Raw genomic sequence first — 23,448 nt, forward strand, 5'->3', positions numbered from 1 at the left:
GGAACAGCCTTGTCCAGAGAAATGAAAATGCACACCTGGGAGCCCAGTGCCTGGGTACCGAAACCCTGTAGGCCGCGGGGCCCAGGTTGTGCACACAGCCCTGGGGGCGGGAGAACGTCCTTCGTCTACCACCTGCGTCTTCTAGAAAGGGTGGTAGTTCATTTTAGCTTTGCGTGTAGTCCGCTCCCACTAACTGCTTCCTCTTCTCCCGCTGGTCACCGTGTACTACAGACTCATCAACAAATCAAGCAGTTTCTCTCCTGAGATTGCCATAGAATACAAAACTTGAAAGCTTCGACTTTCAGTATTCTCTAAGAATAACAGAAGGGTGGGTGGTAGAAATATTTCTATCAGAAAGATTAAAAAAAAGATTAGGTTTAGGTTTGGCATTTAAATGTCTATGCTTCAATTAGCTGGGAAATTTAGTGACATGGAACAAATCTTCCCTGGGCAAGGCTGGGAAAATGAGGTGTCGCTGTATGGGTTTCACAATACTAAATCATAGATTATACATAGTGAAGAGACTGAGAGGTAATTTCGGGTTCCTCTTCAGAAAGGGGGATCAGAGAGATTTTTAAAAAATAATAACCATCAAATACAGTAATGGCATACACTCTGAAAATATTGTGTATTGCAAGCCATTTATTATGTCTGTTACATTTCAGGAAAGATAACCAGTCAATATTGCAATCTTAAACATAAACTTGCAGAGTGCTAAGTCCTCTTCCCAACTAAACTTCAAAACCCTCGAAGATGATTGTCTATAATAAATAAAACAAAGTAGTTTATTCATGGCTCAAAGTTAGACTTTGAAGTTCGATTTTAAAGAACATATTTGGAACTAGTTCTCAAAAAGAATGTTATTTAGGAGAATGAAAGGAAATATTCAATCTTTTAAAATCTTACTTTTAAATCTCTCTGAGAAATGCTTTAATGCTCCCTTTGATATGATACGATTCATATCGCCCCTTTAAAAAACATAACAACAAAAACCTCTTTAAAATCAGCAATTCAAAAATTCTGTAATCCCACGATCTACGTCCATTTAGGAATCATGACACCATAATGCTTGTAAGGATGCCATTATTTTATGTACCACAGAGAAAGGAAAAAATACCACTACATGAGTTATAACACAATGTTTTCTGTAACTTGGAACTTGTACGACGTACTTACTGAAATGGCTTTTTAGTACTTGTTGAAGTATAAGTTTTTATCTCATTTTTATGCAAATGAAAATGTAAGCCAAACAAGCTGGTTAAGGTGTCCCTGAACCTTACTCACATTCCAAGTCCCCTTTCAAAATATTGTCAACACAAAGTCGCGGGTGACCGTGTTTTCCCACAAGATACTGTCATCTATGTCATCAAGAGGGATGGTTGTGCAACACTGTCTCTGGAATCTTATTCCAAGTTGCTGACGCGCATTCTGCAAGTTTTCACGCACATGAACAAGCAATGACAGCTACATCAGGACAAGATACAACTTGTTTCCAGGCATGTTAAACTGTGAAGAAAAAATGTAAATATTAGAATCTTTGAACAATATCTTAAGAGCTAAAATATTGTAAAGAAATTTGTTCTATAGCACTAGTTTCTTACAGACAGCTTGGAAGTTCTTCACTGCTCATCTGAGCTTGTAAATCTGGAGTTTCAAAAAGTGTTAACTCCACTTTAACAGTGTAATTTAGAGCTTAAAAAAAAAAACAGTCTTGCTTCTACTGCTTCTTTTACTGTAGTGACGACGTCAGCACCAACAAAGGAACCGGCACTAGCATCTTTACCAGATGCTGGAAAACCACCAATTTATTTGCACTTACATCTTAGGGGCTATTAAATTTACATAGAACTGAACTCATCCTATTCCCACATTCCCAAGGGGGGAAGAAAGTCCTTGCTTCTCAGAGGTTATAAGTAAACATAAGATGGGTTTTTTGGGGGGAAAAATTTTCTTCTTATTTCAAGTTTATAGGCTGATTTCTGGAAATTAGGTTCAAATTTTCTGAGGCTGTAAACACTGAATCAAGCACATACTCTTGAAGTAAACATGCTAGGAGTTAGACTAGTATAATACAGATGATTAAGGCATTGCTGTGCTCACTTTTGGAAGTTTATACTTAAACCAGAGAAAATCAGCTACAAGATGAATCTAAACAAATATTATGCCTGAATATATTATATACACTGAAATTTCAGTTTTTCAGCTTTTGTAGCAAGAATGACTCAGATCAGCTTTGAGGTGTTTTTTTTACTCGCCAAAAATCACACAAAGTAAAAAACACAGAAACAGCTAAATGTTTTCTAGAATTTACATGTAAAATGTTTTAAATGCTAAATTCTGATCCATGTGCCAGTGGGAAAAATCACATAAATGTGCAACTAGATTTTCAGGCAGGGAGGTTAGGAATAAAGAAAACAGCAAGTGATATATATGCTTCACTAGGCACATCTCTTCATGCATACATTTATTATTTCTTTAAGACATATAAATATTATCAATTTTTTATTAAAGCGTGAAAGAAAAGCAACCTGAAATGAGTCAACTGAAAAAAAGAATTGTAATAACTACAAAATACTACAAATAAAACTATGTTAACGTATACCTTTATTTCACATAGGAAAATAGATTTAGCCAGAAGTGATATTCAAAGTATTTGATAACTGCTGGGCACAGACACCGATCAATGAGAGCAGTACTACTGTCAACAACCAGAACAACCTTACAGGGCTATCCACTGGATACCAAGCCAGCAGTCTGTGTGTGATAATGCTCCACAAAATGGCTCAGCATCCTAATATATGAAAGAAATAAATGAAACATTTCAGTTACTTATTGTTTGTTTGTTTACTTGCTAGAAGATTTTTGTGTTTCCTTGCACTAATCAATTAATGTGGGGAAAAACCTTGATTTCATTTGTTTAGAAAAAACTGTGCACTTTTTCCATTGATGATGAAGGAATGATGAAGACATGGTGGCCAGCTAGTTAAATTTCTAGAGACGATAGAAGGATCTGATAAAGGGAGAAAAAAAGAATTCAGAAAAATGACAACAAAGAAGAAAGATGGCCAATGAGAAATTCCTAGTAGCTGTCATGGTCAGAGGACTCCTAAGAACTACTGTCTTGATTTAATCTGCTTTTTTTGTTCTTTCTGTCTTTAATCCTCCTGTACTAACATCAAACCTAAGACTCTGACACAGATAACCTTGTTGTAGTGTAGCTTGGAGGAACTAAAGAACCAAAGCTACGTCCTATACTGAAGAAAGAAGCAGAGTAGAAAAAGGACAGAAACTAAAGAAAATGACAAATAGGAATTGAGAAACCTACAGGAGCAGCAATTTAGAGCACGTTAGAAATTGTCCCACCCCAAACCAAGAATCAATAGAAATATTGGGCAACGTGGTGTGACTCTCACAACACCTACGATGGGAGTTGGTCTATTACATTTGGATATATACAAAAAGAAGCAGGTCATACCAGAAAGCTCGAGTACTTGGGACATCTTTGCTTTACTATATAATACTTTACTATATAATAATGCTTGTCATTAGTTGTTTTATTTCTCAGTGTCAAAGAATCTGAAAAGCTACTTTAGAATAGGTACAGATTTATGGTTTATCTGGTACAAATGTTGCTTTTCTAATTTCTATTCTTTTAGAAATGTACACTTCCAAGTTACTCAGATCTTTGACTCAATTTTTTTTTACCACGTTTCATCATTTTAAGATATTAAAGGTTCCCATCAAATAAACCGAAAACCTCCTCTCTCATCCTAAAAAATACAGCCAAATCAATCAGTATTATTCTTACTCAAATGCATGGAGAGGCTGTCACATATTTATGGACGATTTGAATGGAAATACAGAAAAAGAACATTCTTGATGTCAGTAAAGCATAATCACTCATATGGACCATAACTGACACTGAAACCAATTTCTTTGTCAATGTTTGTATAGGAGATGGCTTGGAAATAGGCCAACTCTTTAAGGCCCACCTGTGTCAAATCAGAGCCTGGGAACTACTCTAGAGGTAGGAATTATGTGAGGCAGATAAAATTTTTATTTACTTCTTGGAATTCTATTCCATGTCTAAATTTCTGACATAAAAATTCTCAGAATGTTGTTATTTAGAATATTTGAGTGAAGTAAGCAAGTGGGACAAAACAAAAGTTGAAGAACATTATGAATCTCCACATCAAATAATGAGCCTTGATTTTTGTGAGGTAATTTATCTGCCAATAAAATAACCTGGAATGCAAGAAGGAGGCAGAGCAAATAAAGAACAGATATTAAATAGAATAAAGTTGAAGAGCTGCAGAGTCCTAAGTGGAAGTCCAATCATCGCTGTTTCAGAGCACAGGCTGTAAACATTCTCAAGAGAGAAAACGAAGAAGATTTTGGTCTCTCTGGGTATTAACAACATAATATCCGCGAAAAAGTGACACATACTCGTAGGGAGTCATTTGACTTTCAACAAGTTCTTCATCGTCTTTTGCTAATCCTAAAACAATTCAATTTAACAAAATTCTACTGGTAGAGGCCATTTTACAACTGATTGGTTTTTGTATACTGATTTTGTGTCTCGAGAACGTGCAAAATTCACTCATTAGTTTGAATAAGTTTTAGTGGATTGCATTGGATTTTCTAAGAGACAATCTTGCTCCCTGCCAATAAAGACAGTTCTACTTTTTCCTTTCCAATCTGTATGCCTCTGGGGTTTTTTCCCCTTTATTGCACTGTCTAGATCCTACAATATTGAACAGAAGTGGTGAAAACAGACCACTTTCACTTATTCCTGATCTTAGAGAGGAAAATACTTAGTCTTTCATCATGGAGTATAATTTTAATTGTAGGCTTTTTATAACTCTTTATCAGCGTAAGGAAATTCCCTTTTATTCCTAGCTTTCTGAAACATTTCAATCAGGAATAGATACTGAATCTTGTCAAACACTTTTTCTGCATCCCTTGACCTGATCACGGTGTATTAAATTGATTGATTTCCAAATGTTTAACTTTGCATTCCTGGGTTTATCTCGGTCATGAGGTATTATCAGTTCTATATAATGTTAAATTTGATTTTTGAAAATTTTGTTAAGACTTTTTGCATCTGTGCTAATCATGGATATTGGTCTGTAGTCTTCTTTTCATGCAATGTCTTCGTCTGATTTTGGTATCAGGCTAATCCTGGCCTCGTAGAATAGTTTGGGAAGCATTCACTCCTCTTCAAATTTTGGAATAATTTACATAAAATTGATATTATTTCTTACTTAAATGCCTTGCAGAACTCAACAGTGAAGCCACTAGAGCATGGTTTTTTCTTTGTGGGAAAGTTTTTAATTACAAATTCAATTCCTTTAATAGATAACAGGGCAATTCGGGTTATCTATTTCCTCCTGAATGAGCTTTGATAGTTTATTTCTTTCAAGGAGTTTGTCCATATCATTTATCATATATTAATTATTAGCATGAAATTGTACATAATATTCCCCTATTATCTTTCTTTATTGATAGATAATTGACATATTGTATGAGCTTTATATGTACAACATAATGATTTGAAATATGTATATATTGCAAAATTATTACCCCCAATAAGTTCGGTTAACATCCATCACCACACTTAGGTATAATTTTTTTTTCTGAGGATGAGAACTTTCAAGATCTACTCTCTTAGCAACTTTCAAATACACAATACAGTATTGTAAACCATGGTCACCATGCTGTACCTTACATCCTCAGGACCTATTTATCTTGTAACTGGAAGGTTGTACCTTTTGACCCCCCTCACTCATTTTGCGCCCCCACCCATACCCCCTAATTCTGACAGCCACCAATCTGTTCTCTGTATCTACGAGTTCAATTTTGTTTTTTTTTAAATTCTGCGTATAAGTGAGACCATCCAGTATTTGTCTTTCTCTATCTGACTTATTTCACTTAGCATAATGCCCTTGGGGTTCATCCATGTTGTCATAAATATCAAGATTTCATTCTTTTTTTATGGCTGAATAATATTTCATTGTGTGTGTGTGTGTGTGTGTACATATATATATATATATATATATATATATATATATATGTATATACCACAACTACTTTATCCATTCATCCATTGATGAACATTTAGGTTATTTCCATGTCTTGGCCATTGTAGATAATGGTGCAATGAACATAGAAGTGTAGACATCCTTTCGAGTTAGTGGGGTTTTTTTCTTTGGATATATCCCAGAAGTAGAATTACTGGAACATTGGGTAGTTCTAATTTTTTGGGAAGCCTCCCTTCTGTTTTCCAAAATGCCTGTACCATTTTACATTCCTACCAAGAGTGGATAAGGGTTCCCTTTTCTCCACATCCTCACCACCATTTGTTATTTCTGATCTTTTTGGGAATAGCCATTCTAACAGGTGTGAGGTCATTGTGGTTTTGATTCACATTTCCCTGGTGATTAATGATGCTGAGCACCTTTTCATGTATCTGTTGACCATTTGCATGTCTTCTTCCTTATTATTTTTTTAAATATCTGTATAATTTGCAGTGATGTCACCTCTCATTTTTTTTTAAAGATTGGCACCTTAGCTAAGAACTATTGCCAATCTTTTTTCCTCCCTGCTTTTTTCTCCCCAAATCCCCCCAGTATATAGTTGCATATTTTTTTAGTTGTGGGTCCTTCTAGTTGTGGCAGGTGGGACACCACTTCAACATGGCCTGATGAGCGGTGCCATGTCCACGCCCAGGATCTGAACCAGTGAAACCCTGGGCCACCACAGCGGACCGTGCAGACTTAACCACTCGGCCATGGGGCTGGCCCCTCACCTCTCTCATTCCTGATATTTGCAGTATGGGTTTCCTCTTTTTTTTTCCCTGATCACTCTGACTAGAGTTTTACAGTATTATTGATATTCTCAGAGAATTAGTTTTTGGTTTCATTGATTTTTCTCTGTTATTTTTGTTTCCTTTTTATTTAATGGATTTTGCTGGTATTTTCATTATTTTTTTCTGCTGCTAATTTTGGGTTTCATTTGCTCTTTTTCAAGTTCCTTAAGGTTAAAGTTTAGGTCATTGATGACCTTTTCTTCCCTAAAATACGCATTTAGTGCTATAAATTTCTCTTTACATATTGTTTAGCTGCACTCTATAAATTTTAGCTGTTGTGTTTTAGTTTTATTCAGACCAAAATACTTTCTAATTGTTCCTTTCATTTCTTCTATGAAGCATGGTTTATTTAAAAGTGTGTTATTTAGAATACCTTTCTATTATTGATTTCTAATTTAATTGCATTAGGGTTAGAGAATCTATTTCATATGACTTTAATCTTTCTAATTTTAATGAATCTTATTTTATGGCTCAGCATATGATCTATCTTGATAAATACTTGCTGTGCACTAGAGAAGAATGTATATTCTGCTGTTATTAGTTGGAGGGTGCTATAACTGTCATTTAGTTCAAATTGGTGGATGCTGTTGCTCAACTCTACAACCCTCCTAATATTCTGGCTTCTTATTCTATCAATTGTTGAAAACAGGTATTGAAATCTCCAACAATCATTGTGGATTTATCTATTCCTCCTTACAGTTCTATCAGTTTTTGTTTCATGTATTTGGAAATTCTGTTATTAAATACATCAATATTTAGAATTGGTGTGTGCCAGTGGTACCATAAAGTGGGGTGCTGCTTTAAGAAATTCCTAAAAATATGGGAAGTGGCTTTAGAACTGAGTAACGAGTAGAGGCTGGAGGAATTTTGATTGCATGATACAAATATGGACATCAAGGGTGATTCTGATGCCAGCTCAGAAAGAAAAGAGGACAGCTATAGAGAAAGCTATTATCTCCTTAGAGAATACATAAATAATAATGAGTAGACTCTTGGTAGAAATATGCATGGTAAAGGCCATTCTGGGAAGGTCTTGAATGGAAATGAGGAACATCTTGTTGGAAACTGGAGAAAAGGTGATCTTTGTTATAAAGTAGCAAATAACTTGGGCAAATTGTGTTCATGTTCTAGCGTTTTGTAGAAGGTAGAAGTTCCAAGTAATGAAATTGGATATTTAGCTGAGGAGATTTCTAAGCAAAGCATTGAAGGAAGGGCTTGACTCCTCCTGGCTACCTATAGTAAAATATCAAAGGAGAGAGACAAGCAAAAAGGAACCAGAACTTGGAGCTGAGGCAAAATCTCAGCCTTTCTAAACTGCAAAAATGAGATAGATTGTTCTGAAGAGAACACTAAGGGTGGGTCTGAGCTATCATTTGATAAAGAGCCGATGAGTCTGACTCATGAACTTAATCAGCCATCTCAGCAGAGACCAGGAATAAACAGAGGATTGTACCAGCAAAGACACTGCCAGTTTGAACTAAAGAGGACAGAGAAAGTGGGAGAGAATGAAGGCAGTTGGACTCCTTGGATTTTACAAGATGGGACCACAGAGCTATTCATCTGTGAATATATTCTTCAAGAAAAGGGAAGAAGGATCCCAAAGGTGATTCAGAGATCATCAGGGCTGCCACTCCCGCCACAGGCCCAGAGGAAGAGGGGAGAGGGCAGCCTCCACCTTGGTCTCAAAGGCTGGGACCACTACCCCCACACAAAGCCCCCATGTGGGTGGGTCCTCCACAGAGAGCCTCGGCCCTGCCTAGCCAAGGGGGTAGGGTTGCCCCACTGAGCTTTGGGAGTGACTTTGCCAGACCAGTGGGCCTGGAGGGCAGAACATTAGGCCAAAAAAGATTATTCTTGCACCTTAATATCTAATGGATTTGCCTTGCTAAGTTTTAGACTTCCTTAGGGCCCAGCACTCCTCCTTTCTTTCCCATTTCTTTCTTTTGGAATGGGAACGTGCATCCTATGTCTGTCCCACCTTTGTATTTTGAAAGGGAATAATTTATCTGGCTTCACAGGTTCACAGTTAGAGAAGAATCATGCCTCAAGATGAATTCCATCTTGAGTCTCACTCGTGTTTGATTTAGATGATATTTAGATGAGACTGGACTCCAGACTTTACAGTTGATGCTGGAACAACTTAAGACTTTTAGGGCTGTTGGGATGAAATGAATATATTTTGCATGCAAAAAGAACATGAATTTTGGGGGTCTGGAGTGGAATGCTGTGGACTGAATGTTTGTTCATATGTTGAAGCCCTGACCCCTGCTGTGATGGTGTGAGGAGTTGGGGGTCGTTGGGAGGTGATTAGGTTTAGATGAGGTCATGAGGGTGGAGCTCTCATGATGGCATTAGTGCCCTTAAAAGAAGAAAAAGAGACACCAGACTTTCCTCTCTCTGCCATGTGAAGACACAGCAAGAAGACAGCCATCTGTAAGCCGGGTCAAAGGCCCCCTGATCTTGGACTTCCCAGCCTCCCTAAGTGTGAGAAATAAATTCCTGCTGCTTAAGCCAGTCGGTCTATGATATTTGCTTCTGAGAGCCCAACAGACTAAGACGCCCAGTGGTATGTCTTGATAGAGTTTAGGAAATTAGAAGGTTAAAGCTTGTTACAAGGGATATGGTCTTCCCTAGCACTTAACATGGTGCCTGGCACACAGCAGATTCCCCAGAAACCTGTCATTTTGAATAAATGTGAGTTATGAAAAAGAATTCTCACGGGAAGATAGAATAAGCAAACATTTTATGGATAAGAAATTCTATGTTGGAAGACAAGTTCCCATGTGCTGAAATAAACAAGAGGGACGTGGATGGTTGTCCTGGGTCTTACAGAATCTTCACCAGTGGAAACGAGTAGGAAAAAACATTCCAGGAAGAGAGAATTGTAAGAAAAGAAGTGGAAAGTGGGAAGCATGAGGTACATAAGGTTAGTGTGTAAGTTGAGTTGCTTGCAATAGAAAATTCACGTAGAGAACTATAAGAGATAATATAGGACAGGGCCATTTAATTAATATTGGGTAGGGACTTGAATAGCAGGCTATTGCACTGGAACATTATTATAAAGTACACTAAAGAGTTTTCAAGAAAGGATAGATATTAAATGAAGCTTCCACTATACTGTGCTTCATTTTTTCTGCTTCTTCTCCAAAGCTGAATCAACAAATGCAGGCTCCACTCCGTAGCAGTTTGCAATCTCAATACCACTATCAGACTGGCCTCTTAACATCTGATGATCCAGCACTGACAGCTGGATTTCCTTAGTCTTATAGCTGTCTTTCTCTCTCTACTTTCTGCCAGGTCAATTGGCCTAAAATCCCAGCTCCCCCTAGATTCATCCTATTCCATCTCACCCCACACACAAACTGTGGAATTAGGATTCTGTCTTGAACCTAAGCAGGTAACGAGGAGTCCCTCGTCCTCTGCCTCAACTATGAGAAGCCTTTCTCTTCACATGAATACTGCCCTCTGTACTTGTTTCCCACTGGCAAGGGATCTGGCAAATGGGAAGATTTTGTGATATGCACCGTGACTTTCCTGACTTCCAGAATTGCTATTTAATATCTTTATTGCTATTCCCCAGCAGAAAAACATGGTTCCTGGGGCCGGCCCCATGGCCGAGTGGTGAAGTCCACATGCTCCACTTTGGTGGCCCAGGGTTTCGCTGGTTCGGATCCTGGGTGCGGACATGGCACCGCTTGTCAGGCCACGCTGAGGTGGCGTTGCACATGCCACAGCTAGAAGGACCCACAACTGAAATATACAACTCTGTACTGGGAGGATTGGGGGAGAAAAAGCAGAAAAAAAGTGGTTCCTATTACTATAATTGTCCACTTGCTGCTTGAGCTTCTGAGCTCGCCATGGACCAGACTACACATGGAGTCAACTTGCCAAGGCTCAGTTTCACTTACTGCATTTTCCTCCCTCTCCTCCTTGGTTGAATATCACTGTAGTCCCAGGATATCTCATACCTATGCCCATCCAAATTTAACATAGCCACCATCCTGTCCTTTTAAAAACTCCTTTAATAACTTGTCAATATGTACTGAATAAAGTCCAAACAACCTGCTCCCAATTGAAGTTTCTCAACAATCTGGTCTTAAGTTTCAATTATCTATTACTGTCCAACAAATCTCATCACTGAGCTGCCCCTGGAATATTACTGATCTTCTCCCTACATCTGGGCTTCACCTGACAATTCTTTCTTAACCAAGCATAACCAGCTACCTCCCCTCCTTATACTAAAATCGTATTCCCATTTCAAGACCCAACTGAAATCTTACCTTCCTTCCAAAGTGGTTGATTTAAGGGTACCCTCCCCAGGCTGAGAAGAGGACATAAAGAGGTGACAGAAGCTACACTAGGAGAGAGTGCCACAGAGGAAGGGACCTCAGACATGATAGATTATAAGTCCTCTTGAGAGGGAAGCCATAAAGAGCACATGCTCATCCTTTGTCCAAGAGGCCTTGTAGACTTTTCTCCTTTATCAGACAAGAACTAGCTCCTCGTAAAGCCAAAAAGCATTGTTTGTATTACCCTAAATTCCCTTTTTAATTAGTGATGGTAAGATCAGAAGCAGTGCAAATGAAAATGGCATAAAAACACAGCCTATCACTTTTAGAAGTGTTAATGAATGCCCCGTGGATTTTTTTTTTAATTGCATGAGAACAGACAAGGAAATGTCTCCATAAAACTGTCGCTTCTCAGGGAAAAGTGTTAATGCTATGTAAATTACAATTTGAAAGTCTCCTTAACTGAAATCAGCAACACCAAGAACTGTGCATAGGGAAGACACAGCTCACCAGCCCTGAGAACAGAGCTGTCCAACCTGCTGATCACTGTAGGTATCTGTAGCTTAGCCATTGTAGGCAACTCTCTCATTTTATGTTACGACGATGTCAGCAAGGAGTTCTAATCGACTTCAAAGAGATTTTCCCTGGTTGGGAACCCGTGATGGGGGCATTGTGGGGGGAGGGTGGGGCACAAACTGGGTTTCTTTCCTTGAGAAAATTTCAACAAGGCTAAAAAATCTTAAGAAATGGAAGTAACTGCACATGCACCAGTAAAGAAACTTCTCATCCAATATGATTCATAAATTTTTCCATTAGACAAATACAATTTTTAAAAAGTTTGAAATGAACTTTTTTTTTAGATTTAGCTACAGATATTAAAACATAAATTTAGTACCATTCCTATTCTCTTTATATTACTCAAATATTAAAAAGGTGATTGTATTTCCATTCTTTTTCTCATTCCTTCCCAGCTTCAGGCAAAAGCTTTTTAATCATATTATCCTCTGGTAGCACAGTTAAAAGAAATCATTAGTCACAGTGTGTATAATCTTTATAAATTTTATCTTAGCATTAGTTAAGAGAAAGCCTGAGGCTTTTCAACCTGGAAAAGATATATTGCTCTGTTAAGATTAATAGATGTATATTATGGAGATATAATTGCTTTAGGGGACCAGCTAGAACACTGAAGCAATTTTAAGAAGAAAAGGAATATTTTACATAGAGAAATGCAAAATCAATAGTTTAAGCTAAAAAAACAAAAACAACTTTTTTGTTTACTTGGAGTAATATTTTCTATACAGAGTGAGTCACCATTTTTCAGAAGTATACATCACAGTTTCACTTATTTGAGAAATATTTACTGAACACTTGCCATGTGCCCTTTGTGTAATGAGCTGTGCAACTTGTGGAAGAAACAGAAACACAACGTTTACCCTCAAGAAATACTGTCCTACAAGGAAGAAGAAGACCGACAATCTAAATATCAGCTCCACGTAAAATGATACATACTGTGATAAAAGCTATTTACACAACGCCACAGGGGAGGAGAACGCAAACATTTACTAAGCTGTGGTGGTGAATGAAAAGGGTGTTTGAAGAAAATTTCATAGAGAAAGTGACCTTGAGCTAGATAGACCTTGAAAGATGAGAATGATTTCATTAAGCAGAGAAATAAACAAAAGTCGCTCTGGACAGCGAGATCAGGCTGAGAAGAGGCAAAGTTAGGGGACTCAAAACAACCTTGCGGGCGCTTTATGTACTCTAGTGCTATGCTTCTCAAAGTGTGGTCCAGAGACCAGCAGGAACAGCATCCCCGGGAGCTTATTAGAAATGCAGAACCTCAAGCCTCACCCAGATCTCCTGAATCAGGGTCCGCATTTTAACTGGATCCCTTGGAAAGCTAAGGACATTAAAATTTGAGAAGCACTGGTCCAGAGCCTAGCGGAGGGAGAATGATGTCAGAGATGAAGATGCAAAGACAGGTAGACGTCCTTGATGTATGCCATGAGGTTTATACTCAGCAGAAGGATTTAAGAGTTTCTTAAGCAAAGGAGTAATAGGATCCGTGACTTATAAAGATAGTTCTAGTGGCAATGTGGAGATATGTTTGTGTGAAAAGAAAATTGGACACAGGAAGATCAGCTATGGGGCTGCAATAACATGAGGAGAATGATAGCTACTATTTATTGAGTGCCTACTACATGCCAGACATTGTTCTATAAACTTTCTATTCTATATCTTCCCATAATCCCCATCCTGCATCTAAGAAACCATACAGGAAAGATTTTTAAAAATTGTCCAAAATTATATAACAAGTAAGTGGCAGAAGAATTTTAACCCCAGTCTAATTTCAAAATTTGAATTCTACCTCCAAAATATACCCCAAGTTCACCTCCTTCACTTCATCTGCACCCTAGTGGATAGTGTCCCCATCTTTGAATGACCTCGATAGTCTGCTGTAAGCTTCTACTCTTGCTTGCTATCATCCATCTGTTATGCAGCAGTCCAAATGATCTTTTAAAAACAGAAATCCTCTACCTAGCATCGAACATAGAATAAAATATAAGTGTTTTATCCAAAGCCCACAAGTCCATAATAATTTGGTCCCTGCCTATATCTGAGATCTCATCTTGTAATACCCTCTTACACCACTGCATTCGGTCTACTATGCAGTAAATAACATGAAGCTTTTTTGCCATCAAGATTTTGCACTGACGGTATGCTTTGCCTAGGTCACTCTCATCCAGCCCTTTGCATGATGATTGGCTCGAAACCGATAACTTGTTGCTGTCAACAAGCAGGGCTCATCTCTCAGGCCGTGTCCCCTGCAGACCAAGTTCCCTGTTTGCAAAGCAGCTGCTGAGCCTCTCCCTCCTCTTCTAAGCACATTAGAGCATCTTGTTGGCTCCATTCAGTGGCTATTTTCACAAATGAGTAAAAATTATCAGGATGATTTTGCATTTCCCATTTTAGAAACAAAATATCAAGTGGTGGAAAAGTACGTGGAAAAGGAGGAACAGTAATAATACACATTAAAACATCTTCCCGCTCAACTATAATGGCTCTCACTTTGAATTAAACCTGAGGGGCAATGGTTATCTGGCAGCTTGTTTTTTTCAAGCGGGCGAAGCAGTTCTCCACTGAATAGCACTCAGTAATCTGCCTCGGTCTAGGACGCAAGGATGAAAGGTCAAGAAGAATGTGCACGAAATTCACATTAAAACTCTCTTTGCACACTACTCGGTGATTTAAAATCAGTTTGTATACTTTTTATCCTATTTGCTTACAGATTAATCCTATGAATTAAACATTAGGCAATCAAAACTCTCTACTGTGTTGTTCTTATCACCATATATTCCTTCATTCTCTTTATATTTAAAAAATAAAAAAGCCCTCTCTTGAACCCATTTCTCTCCCGGTACTAAATTACGTGCTACACTTTGTACCAAAACCCCTGCAAAGACCTGAAGTTCACCGCGGTCTGCTTTTGCCTGCACTGTTCTACAGAAACTGCTCTCAGCAACTTCAATGAAATTGAAAAATTCCTTAAAAAACCCAAAGTATCAAATCTCACTCAAGAGGAGACAGACAACTTGAACAGTCCTATATCTATTAAAGAAATAGAATTTGTCCTTAAAAACCTTCCAACAAAGATAATTCCAGGTCCAGATATTTTCACTAGTAAATTCTACCCAGTCTTTAATAAAGAAATATTATAAATTATATACAACTTGTTCCAGACTCTAGAAGGGGAGAAAACATTTCTTAATTTATTTTATAGAGGCAGCTTTACCCTGAAACCAAAACCAGATGATGACATTATCAGAAAAAGAAAAGTACAGACCAATCTCCCTTATGAACACAGATGCAAAATTCTTCGACAAACCATTAGCAAACCCCATCCAGCAATACAGAAAAAGGATGATCCATCATGACCAAGTGGGGTTCTTACCAGTCTATAAGGCTGGTGCAACATCTGAAAATCAACCAATGGGACTTCCACTTGCATTTAAGATTGAGTGCGAGAGGCTAGATTGACACTTCCTCATGAGACAACTGAAAACATATGAAATATATGACAAAACATATAAGACAACAGCACTCAGGACATTGGGTATCAGGCAATGACGGGCAGTGATCCCTCAGAGACAGGGAGCTGTTGATGACCTAGCTCACGGCCTGAAGAAAGTTTCCAGGGCATGGACCAGGGAGGGGGACGTCAGACAGAGCCCAGGCACCTGCTTGAGCTGAGGAAGCAGAGCTGGGAGTCCAGGGGAGTGAAGGTGGCTAAAGTTTGCACCAGGGTACTGAATGGGACAAAATTTTGCACAGAGAGATCTCCTGAGATCCGCAAATGTTTCCACTGAGTATTCAGTCGAGTACTGACCAGTACAGACCTGTGAGGAGACTATCTGAGGGCAGGTGGAAAACCGCATGAAAAGATTAGAAAGATAAACAAACACACAGATAAGGAGAACAGATTGGTGGTTACCCTAGGGGAAGGGTGAAAGGGGTAAAGGTGGGCCTGGCCCATAGCTGAGTGGTTAAGTTCACATGCTCCACTTTGGCAGCCCAGGGTTCAACAGCTCAGCTCCTGGGTGAAGACCTAGCAACACTCATCAGGCCATGCTGAGGCAGAGTCCCACGTAGAAGAGCCGAAGCACCTACAACTAGGATATATAACTATGTACTGGGGGAGCTTTGGGGAGGAAAAAAAAAGAGGAAGATTGGCAACAGGTGTTAGCTCAGGGCCAATCTTCCTCACCAAAAAAAAAAAAAAGAAAAGAAAAGAAAGAAGTTAAGGGGCATAGTGTACAGTAACAGATAAAAACTACACTATTGGTGGTGAACACGATGCAGTCTATACAGAAACTGATATGTAATAATGTACACCTGAAATTTACACAATGTTATAAGCCAATATGACCTCAATAAAATAAAAAATAAAAAAAGTTAGAAGAAGCAGCGTCCAGAGGCCAAACAAGGTCAGGAATAAAGCCTCTCCAACCATAAGACTGTAAAATCACGTAATCAGTGGTCATTGGTAAGGGTAGTAAGAAGGTTCTTACCTCAGTGGTGGGTGAAAATTAACTCTGGACTAAATACAGCTCTACTTCCGCCTAACCAAGTTTAAAAGCAAGACTCAGATCAAATGATTTCCAACTAACTGTCCTAGAACAAGTACAAGAATATTCAAAGGAATATAAAAATATTCAGCACCCAAGGTAAAATGTACAGTGTTTTATATCAAATACAGGCATACAAAGAAACAGGAAAATATGGTCTATAATGAGAAAAAAAGAATCAATCAATTATAACTCACACATAAATGACACAGATGATAGAACTATTAGACAAGGACATTAAACAAGTTTTTTTTGTTGTTTTGAGGAAAATTAGCCCTGAGCTAACACCTGCCATCAATCCTCCTCTTTTTTTGCTGAGGAAGACTGAGCTAACATACATGCCCATCTTCCTCTACTTTATATGTGGGATGTCTACCACAGCATGGCTTGCTAAGCGGTGCCGTGTGCGCACCCATGATCTGAACCAGCGAACCCTGGGCTGCTGAAGCAGAATGTGCGAACTTAATCATTGCACCACCAGGCCAGCCCCCAGACTAGCTTTTACAACTGTTTTCCTCATGTTCAAGCAGTCAGAAAAGAGATTGAACATATTATGTAAAACATAGAAGATATAAAAGTGACCCACGTGGGATGTCTAGAGATGAAGATTATAATATCTAACAGCAAAAATATATGGGGTGGGATTAATAAATTATACACGGAAGAGAAAAAGATTAATGAACTTGAAGACAGAGCAATAGAAACTATCCAAAATGAAATATATAGAGAAGAAATATTGAAAATGTTAACAGAGTATCTGTCAACTGTGGGAAGAAATATTGAAAATGTTAACAGAGTATCTGTCAACTGTGGGATGACCATAAGCAGTCAAATATGCACATAATTGAAGTCTCCAAAAGGGTGGAAGGGGGAAATATTTGCAGCAACAATGGCTGAAAATTTACCAAATTTGATTAAAGTCATAAACCCACAGGTCTGAGAAACTCAACAAACCCCAAGAACAAGAAACACGGAAGAAAAAAACATACAGCAAGCACATTATAATGAAATTACTTAAAGTCAGTGCTAACGAGGAAATCTTAAAAGCTACCTGAGGACAAAGACAGATTTCATACAGAGGCACAAAGATAGGGGGTGATAGGTGATTTCTAGTAGAAAATAATGAAAGCTAGAAGACAAGTCCAGTAATATCTTTAAAGTACTAAAAGAAAAGCACCGTAAACCTGAGATTCTTTACCCAGAAAAATATCATACAAAAATCAAGGCAAAATAAAGACTTTTTCAGGCATATGAAAGCTGAAAGTTTTATCACTAGAAGATCATAAACTTCAAAAAATGTTGAAATCCTTCAAGCAGAAGTAAAATAATACCAAATGGAAAGTGGTCTCTACGCAATGGAATGAAGAATGCTGGATATGGTAATCATGAGGCTAAATATAAAGAAGGTTTTTTTTTCTAAAGGATTGGTTCCTGAGCTAACAACTGTTGCCAATCTTCTTTTTTTGTTTTTTTTTTTAATTGCTTTTTCTCCCCAAATCCCCCCAGTACATAGTTGTATATTTTAGTTGTGGGTCCTTCTGGTTGTGGCATGTAGGATGCCACCTCAACATGACCTGATGAGTTGTGCCATGTCCGCGCCCAGGATCCGAACCAGTGAAACCCTGGGCCGCCGAAGCGGAGCACGTGAACTTAACCACTCGGCCACGGGGCCGGCCCCATAAAGAAGATTTTTTAAGTTATTATTTAAATATCTTAAAATATAATCATCTGCTGAAAGTAAAAATGACAACAATGTATTAGGGGCTTAGTAGCATACGTAGAAGTAAAACGTTTACCAACAATAGCACAGAAAGGGAAGTAATGGAAGTATACTATATTTAACGTTCATATTCCATATGTAAAGTATTAAAACATCCCTTGGAGGTAGGCTGTGATAAGTTAAAGATGTATATATTCACTGTAAAATAACCACTAGAACAATACAGCAGAGGGTTATAACCAGTAAGCTAAGGAGGTGAAATGGAATCCCAAAAAAGTACATAATTAATCCATTTGATGACAAAAATAAAAAAGAGGTGGAAAGAAATAGCGTAGATATCTGATATAAGAGGTTAATTTTGGAATTTCATAATATTAATTTCTTGCTCTTAGTGCACTGAATTATATTTACAATAATATAATTTTCTCTCTACCTGCTATATTATAATCACTTCAAATGTCGCAGTCATTTAAAAAAGTAAATCAACACATTTTCTTATGGACTACATTATATTTTAAATTATAACATTTGTTTCCAAGTCTAATCAAAGATTTTTCTTTTTGAATTATGATCATTCTCAAACATTCTCAAACAATGCTCAAATTATCTCTATAGAAAATAAAAAATATAAAACAGATGTGTCAATACCTCATAAAATAAAATAAGCACATATCCTCCAATTTACATCTAGCTTCCAGACAACTGGGCAGGAACATTCTGTAGGGGCATCAAGAATGCTGACAACTGAGCATTTCTATACTCCAGTAATGAACCAACAGAAAAAGAACTCAAGAATACAATACCATTCACAATCGCAACAAAAAGAATAAAATACCTTGGGGTAAATTTAACTAAGGAAGTGAAGGACTTATATAATGAAAATTACAAGGCCTTTCTGAGAGAATTGGATAACGACATAAGGAGATGGAAAGACATTCCATGTACATGGATTGGAAGAATAAACATAGTTAAAATGTCTATTCTACCTAAAGCAATCTACAGATTCAACGCCATCCCAATCAGAATCCCAATGACATTCTTTACAGAATTAGAACAAAGAATCCTAAAATTCATATGGGGCAACAAAAGACCCCGAATTGCTAAAGCAATCCTGAGAAAAAAGAACAAAACAGGAGGCATCACAATCCCTGACTTCAAAACATACTACAAAGCTACAGTAATCAAAACAGCATGGTACTGGTACAAAAACAGGTGCACAGATCAATGGAACAAAATTGAAAGCCCAGAAATAAAACCACACATCTATGGACAGCTTATCTTTGACAAAGGAGCTGAGGGCATACAATGGAGAAAAGAAAGTCTTTTCAACAAATGGTGCTGGGAAAACTGGAAAGCCACATGTAAAAGAATGAAAATTAACCATTCCTTTTCACCATTCACCAAAATAAACTCAAAATGGATTAAAGACCTAAAGGTGAGACCTGAAACCATAAGGCTTCTGGAAGAAAATGTAGGCAGTACACTCTTTGACATCAGTATTAAAAGGATCTTTTCGGACACCATGCCTTCTCAGAGAAGGGAAACAATAGAAAGAATAAACAAATGGGACTTCATCAGATTAAAGAGCTTCTTCAAGGCAAATGAAAACAGGATTGAAACAAAAAAACAACCCACTAACTGGGAAAAAATATTTGCAAGTCATATATCTGACAAAGGCTTAATATCCTTAATATATAAAGAACTCTCACAACTCAATCACAAAACATCAAACAACCCAATCAACAAATGGGCTGGAGACATGAACAGACATTTCTCCAAAGAAGATATACTGATGGCCAATAGGCACATGAAAAAATGCTCATCATCGCTGATCATCAGGGAAATGCAAATCAAAACTACACTAAGATATCACCTTACACCCGTTAGAATGACAAAAATATCTAAAACCAATAGCAACAAATGTTGGAGAGGTTGCAGAGAAAAAGGAACCCTCATACACTGCTGGTGGGAATGCAAACTGGTGCAGCCACTATGGAAAACAGTATGGAGATTCCTCAAAAAACTAAAAATAGAACTACCATACGATCCAGCCATCCCACTACTGGGTATTTATCCAAAGAGCCTGAAGTCAGCAATCCCAAAAGTCCTGTGCACCTCAATGTTTATTGCAGCACTGTTTACAATAGCCAAGACGTGGAAGCAACCTAAGTGCCCATCAACAGACGAATGGATAAAGAAGATGTGGTACATATATACAATGGAATACTACTCAGCTGCAAAACAGAACAAAATCATCCCATTTGCAATAACATGGATGGACCTTGAGAGAATTATGTTAAGTGAAATAAGCCAGCAAGAGAAAGATAATCCGTGTATGACTCCACTCATATGAGGAATTTAAAACTATGGACCAAGAACAGTTTAGTGGATACCAGGGGAAAGGTGGGGTGGGGGGTGGGCACAAAGGGTGAAGTGGTGCACCTACAACATGACTGACAAACATTAATGTACAATTGAAATTTCACAAGATTGTAACCTATCAATAACTCAATAAAAAAAAAAAAAAGAATGCTGACAACTGGTCAGTCCCATTTCCTTCTCTGTAATTCAAACTGGAGACAAAAAAAACATGAAAGTCAAATGGCAGGAAATTTGATTTGACCTTTCTATCTAAACCTTCTGTTATCTAAATTTGAACCTTTTCACTGACTAGTAGGTTATCTATATAGCAGTATCAATTATCATTTTTTGTTCAAGGATGAGACTACATGTGTTCCTGGTACTTCCTCTGAGGATGGCTCAGTCTTCTGAATCAGCTGCCTCTTCGCTAACTACTTCAGATTTGAGGCAGGGGGTGGAGGGTGGGGAACGGCTGGCTAAAATGATTTCTCACACATTGATAGATAGAGAATATATCTCCTGGGAGGGGAGCTCCATTTACCTGGCTTTCGGTTCCATGTGGCAGTTTATCCACTGAAGCCACCTTTCTGACTTCTGCTCCAACCAGATAAGGAATGATTAAGAGGGAGGCTTGTACTTATTGGCTGTGCCAGTGGTAAAGAGCGTAACCCTGTGTAAATTAGGGGTGCACACCAATTAAGCCACAGATCTCAAGAAATCCACATTGTTATTTTACCCAGGTAAAACTGGTAGATTGATTAATGAACAAACTACAATTAGTGGAGGCTTCTATTATGAAAAGAAGAAGTCTCACTTTTGGACTGAGCAAGGTAGAAATACCACTCAAGAACCCATGGAATCCAGAGGCTAAGGTTCAATTTAAAATCTTATGTCTGAAATACTCTGATTCTAGGAATCAGTTTTCTCTTTAATCAAGGTGCCATACTGACTATTTTATCCTCTCCAGAATCCTGCGCCTGTCTCTAGATTGGTTCCAGACTCAGGATGAGGAGAAAGGAATAGCACTTATTGATCTGCTTAGACTCCAATATCTGGTAAATGAGCAGGGAACCACAAGAAATAATTAGGAAATGAATGAGGGAGGGAACAAAATAGCATGGGAAATCAGAGTTTTGATCCAGGGCTGGGGCTTTCGTGTGTTGGGCTATGGAGCCTTTCAAGCCTGGGTGAGGCAGAGTTGGTTAGGGAACTTGAGAATCTTGGCAGCTCTGGCTGACCTTCCAGGTGTGCCTGAAGTAGGGATTTGGTGATTTTAGGCATTGTTGGGTGAAATAATATTTGCAGCTTTTACAGTGTCTTTGAGCGAAGTCTTCAGGCCTGCACTTTAAAGTTCAAAGGCAGACATGTGGCATGGCCTTGAGACATGGCTGCTAGCTGGGCCTTGTCTGCTTCTCAGATGTGTGTCACCTGCTCTGGGACCCTCAGGTGTGTAGTCACTATTCTTGGTGTGAGCTCCACAGGGCTGCAGAGTGGGAAAAGAACAAAGACCAAAAGAAACCCTTTATAAGAGGAAAACTGTCTTTTCACATGGTCCACTCAAGTCAAAGAGTCTTCATCAGCAGATGCAAATGCACCCCAGAGGGTTCTGTTGCCTACACAGAAGATAAATGATGAGGAAAATGAGCAAAACAAAGGAAGTTATGGAGAGTTCTTCGATGATAATTATGACTATCTACAGCACCTGAAAGAACCATCGGGGCCCTCCACATTTGTTCCCCAAAACGGCTTAAGTACACGTAACAGGAGAGGTGAGAAAGAAGAAACTTCAGTGATTCCAGGCCCTGGAATTAATTTCCTTAATCAGTATTTGCATTTGTTTGAGGAAGATATTGGATTGGTAAATAAATCCAATTGAGTGCTCCTGTTTTGGGCCCTCAATTGGATTTGGATCCTGACATTTTTGTAGCTCTTGGCGATAATTTTGACTTTGATAATTCAGATAGTGTATGTGAATATGATTTTATTATTCAGGCTGATGAGGAAAAAGAGAAGAAGAGAAAATGGATGTACAAAAAGCTGAAGCTGAAAATGGCAGTGAGTGGGAAGATATGGGGATGGGAAGGAAAATGATAGGGAGGAATGAGGACTATGATTTTCAAAGCCCATTATCAGACGAAGACGACTTGTCTGCCTGGGTACACTTCATAGAAAGTCACTTTTTTAGGAAAGAAAAATGACAGAGTATTCTATCACTTCCTCAGTCATGAAAAGAAATGAGTGGCCAACACTACATGAGAAGTGTGAGAAGTTTTATGAGCAATATGATGAGGATAAGATCGCCAAACCTTATCAATGCCAAATTGGAGGTTTCCATTCATGTAGATAGCAACTGGTGACATGAAGTTTTGAATGACTGACATAAAGAGAAGGCAGAGAATTCTATAAAGCTGAATACTCTTTAAGCCTCTGAGGATAAAGGTATGGCAGTAAACAAAATTTATGAGTCTGAGTAGGAAGAGACCATTCCTGTAGTTTCAGAGGAAGCAAGAGAAGGGGGATTACGAATTCATTTCTAGCACATGCTCACACTTACACAACCATCCTTAGCTTATCAAGTATCAACTAAAGTCCAAACAAATCCAAATATTTTCTAAAACAGGAATATCCCTCAATGGTTTATCAAAGAAAGGACTCATGGCAAAGCAAATTAATAAATGCAGATTGTTAACAGCAGTGATCTGCCTGAGGTATGAAACTAATCACCTTCTAAAAATGAAAGCAAAGAAAATAAGAGAGCCAGAAAGTAAGTTAGAAGAGCAGAAGGAACAGAGAGTGTAGACGAAAGCTAACAAACTAGGCTTCAAATTGAAGAAAAGAAGGCAGGAAAAGGAGGGACTGAATGGGAAGAATGTTGAGGGTCTAAAGTGATGACAACAGGACATTTAGGAAAGGTACATTTCCCATTAGGGACTCCTCATGATGTTCAATGATGCCTTAGAACCTTTAAGTGATAAAACTCTGCCATTTTTACTGACAGGTACTGAGAAAAAGTATAGAGTTTGAATTAATTTTATACCAGCAAGTTTTCCCTGCTGACCATCTACATATTGTCATATTTTTATT

At 38.2% G+C, this 23,448-nt stretch overlaps 1 long non-coding RNA gene and 1 pseudogene across 1 annotated transcript in view; one reads left to right on the forward strand and one right to left on the reverse strand.

Annotated features, from left to right (window-relative positions):
* Window positions 1–623: 623 nt before the first annotated feature.
* Window positions 624–23,448, reverse strand: part of LOC138923088 (uncharacterized) — a 50,661-nt gene continuing 27,836 nt past the window's right edge. Inside the window, exon 3 of the long non-coding RNA XR_011436215.1 lies at window positions 624–1,506. This is a non-coding gene — a long non-coding RNA (uncharacterized lncRNA). The remainder of the gene's footprint in view (window positions 1,507–23,448) is intronic.
* Window positions 8,256–23,253, forward strand: LOC138920135 (protein LTV1 homolog pseudogene; annotated as a pseudogene).

This window comes from Equus caballus, chromosome 2, assembly GCF_041296265.1.
Source record: "Equus caballus isolate H_3958 breed thoroughbred chromosome 2, TB-T2T, whole genome shotgun sequence".
NCBI classification, from domain to species: domain Eukaryota; kingdom Metazoa; phylum Chordata; class Mammalia; order Perissodactyla; family Equidae; genus Equus; species Equus caballus.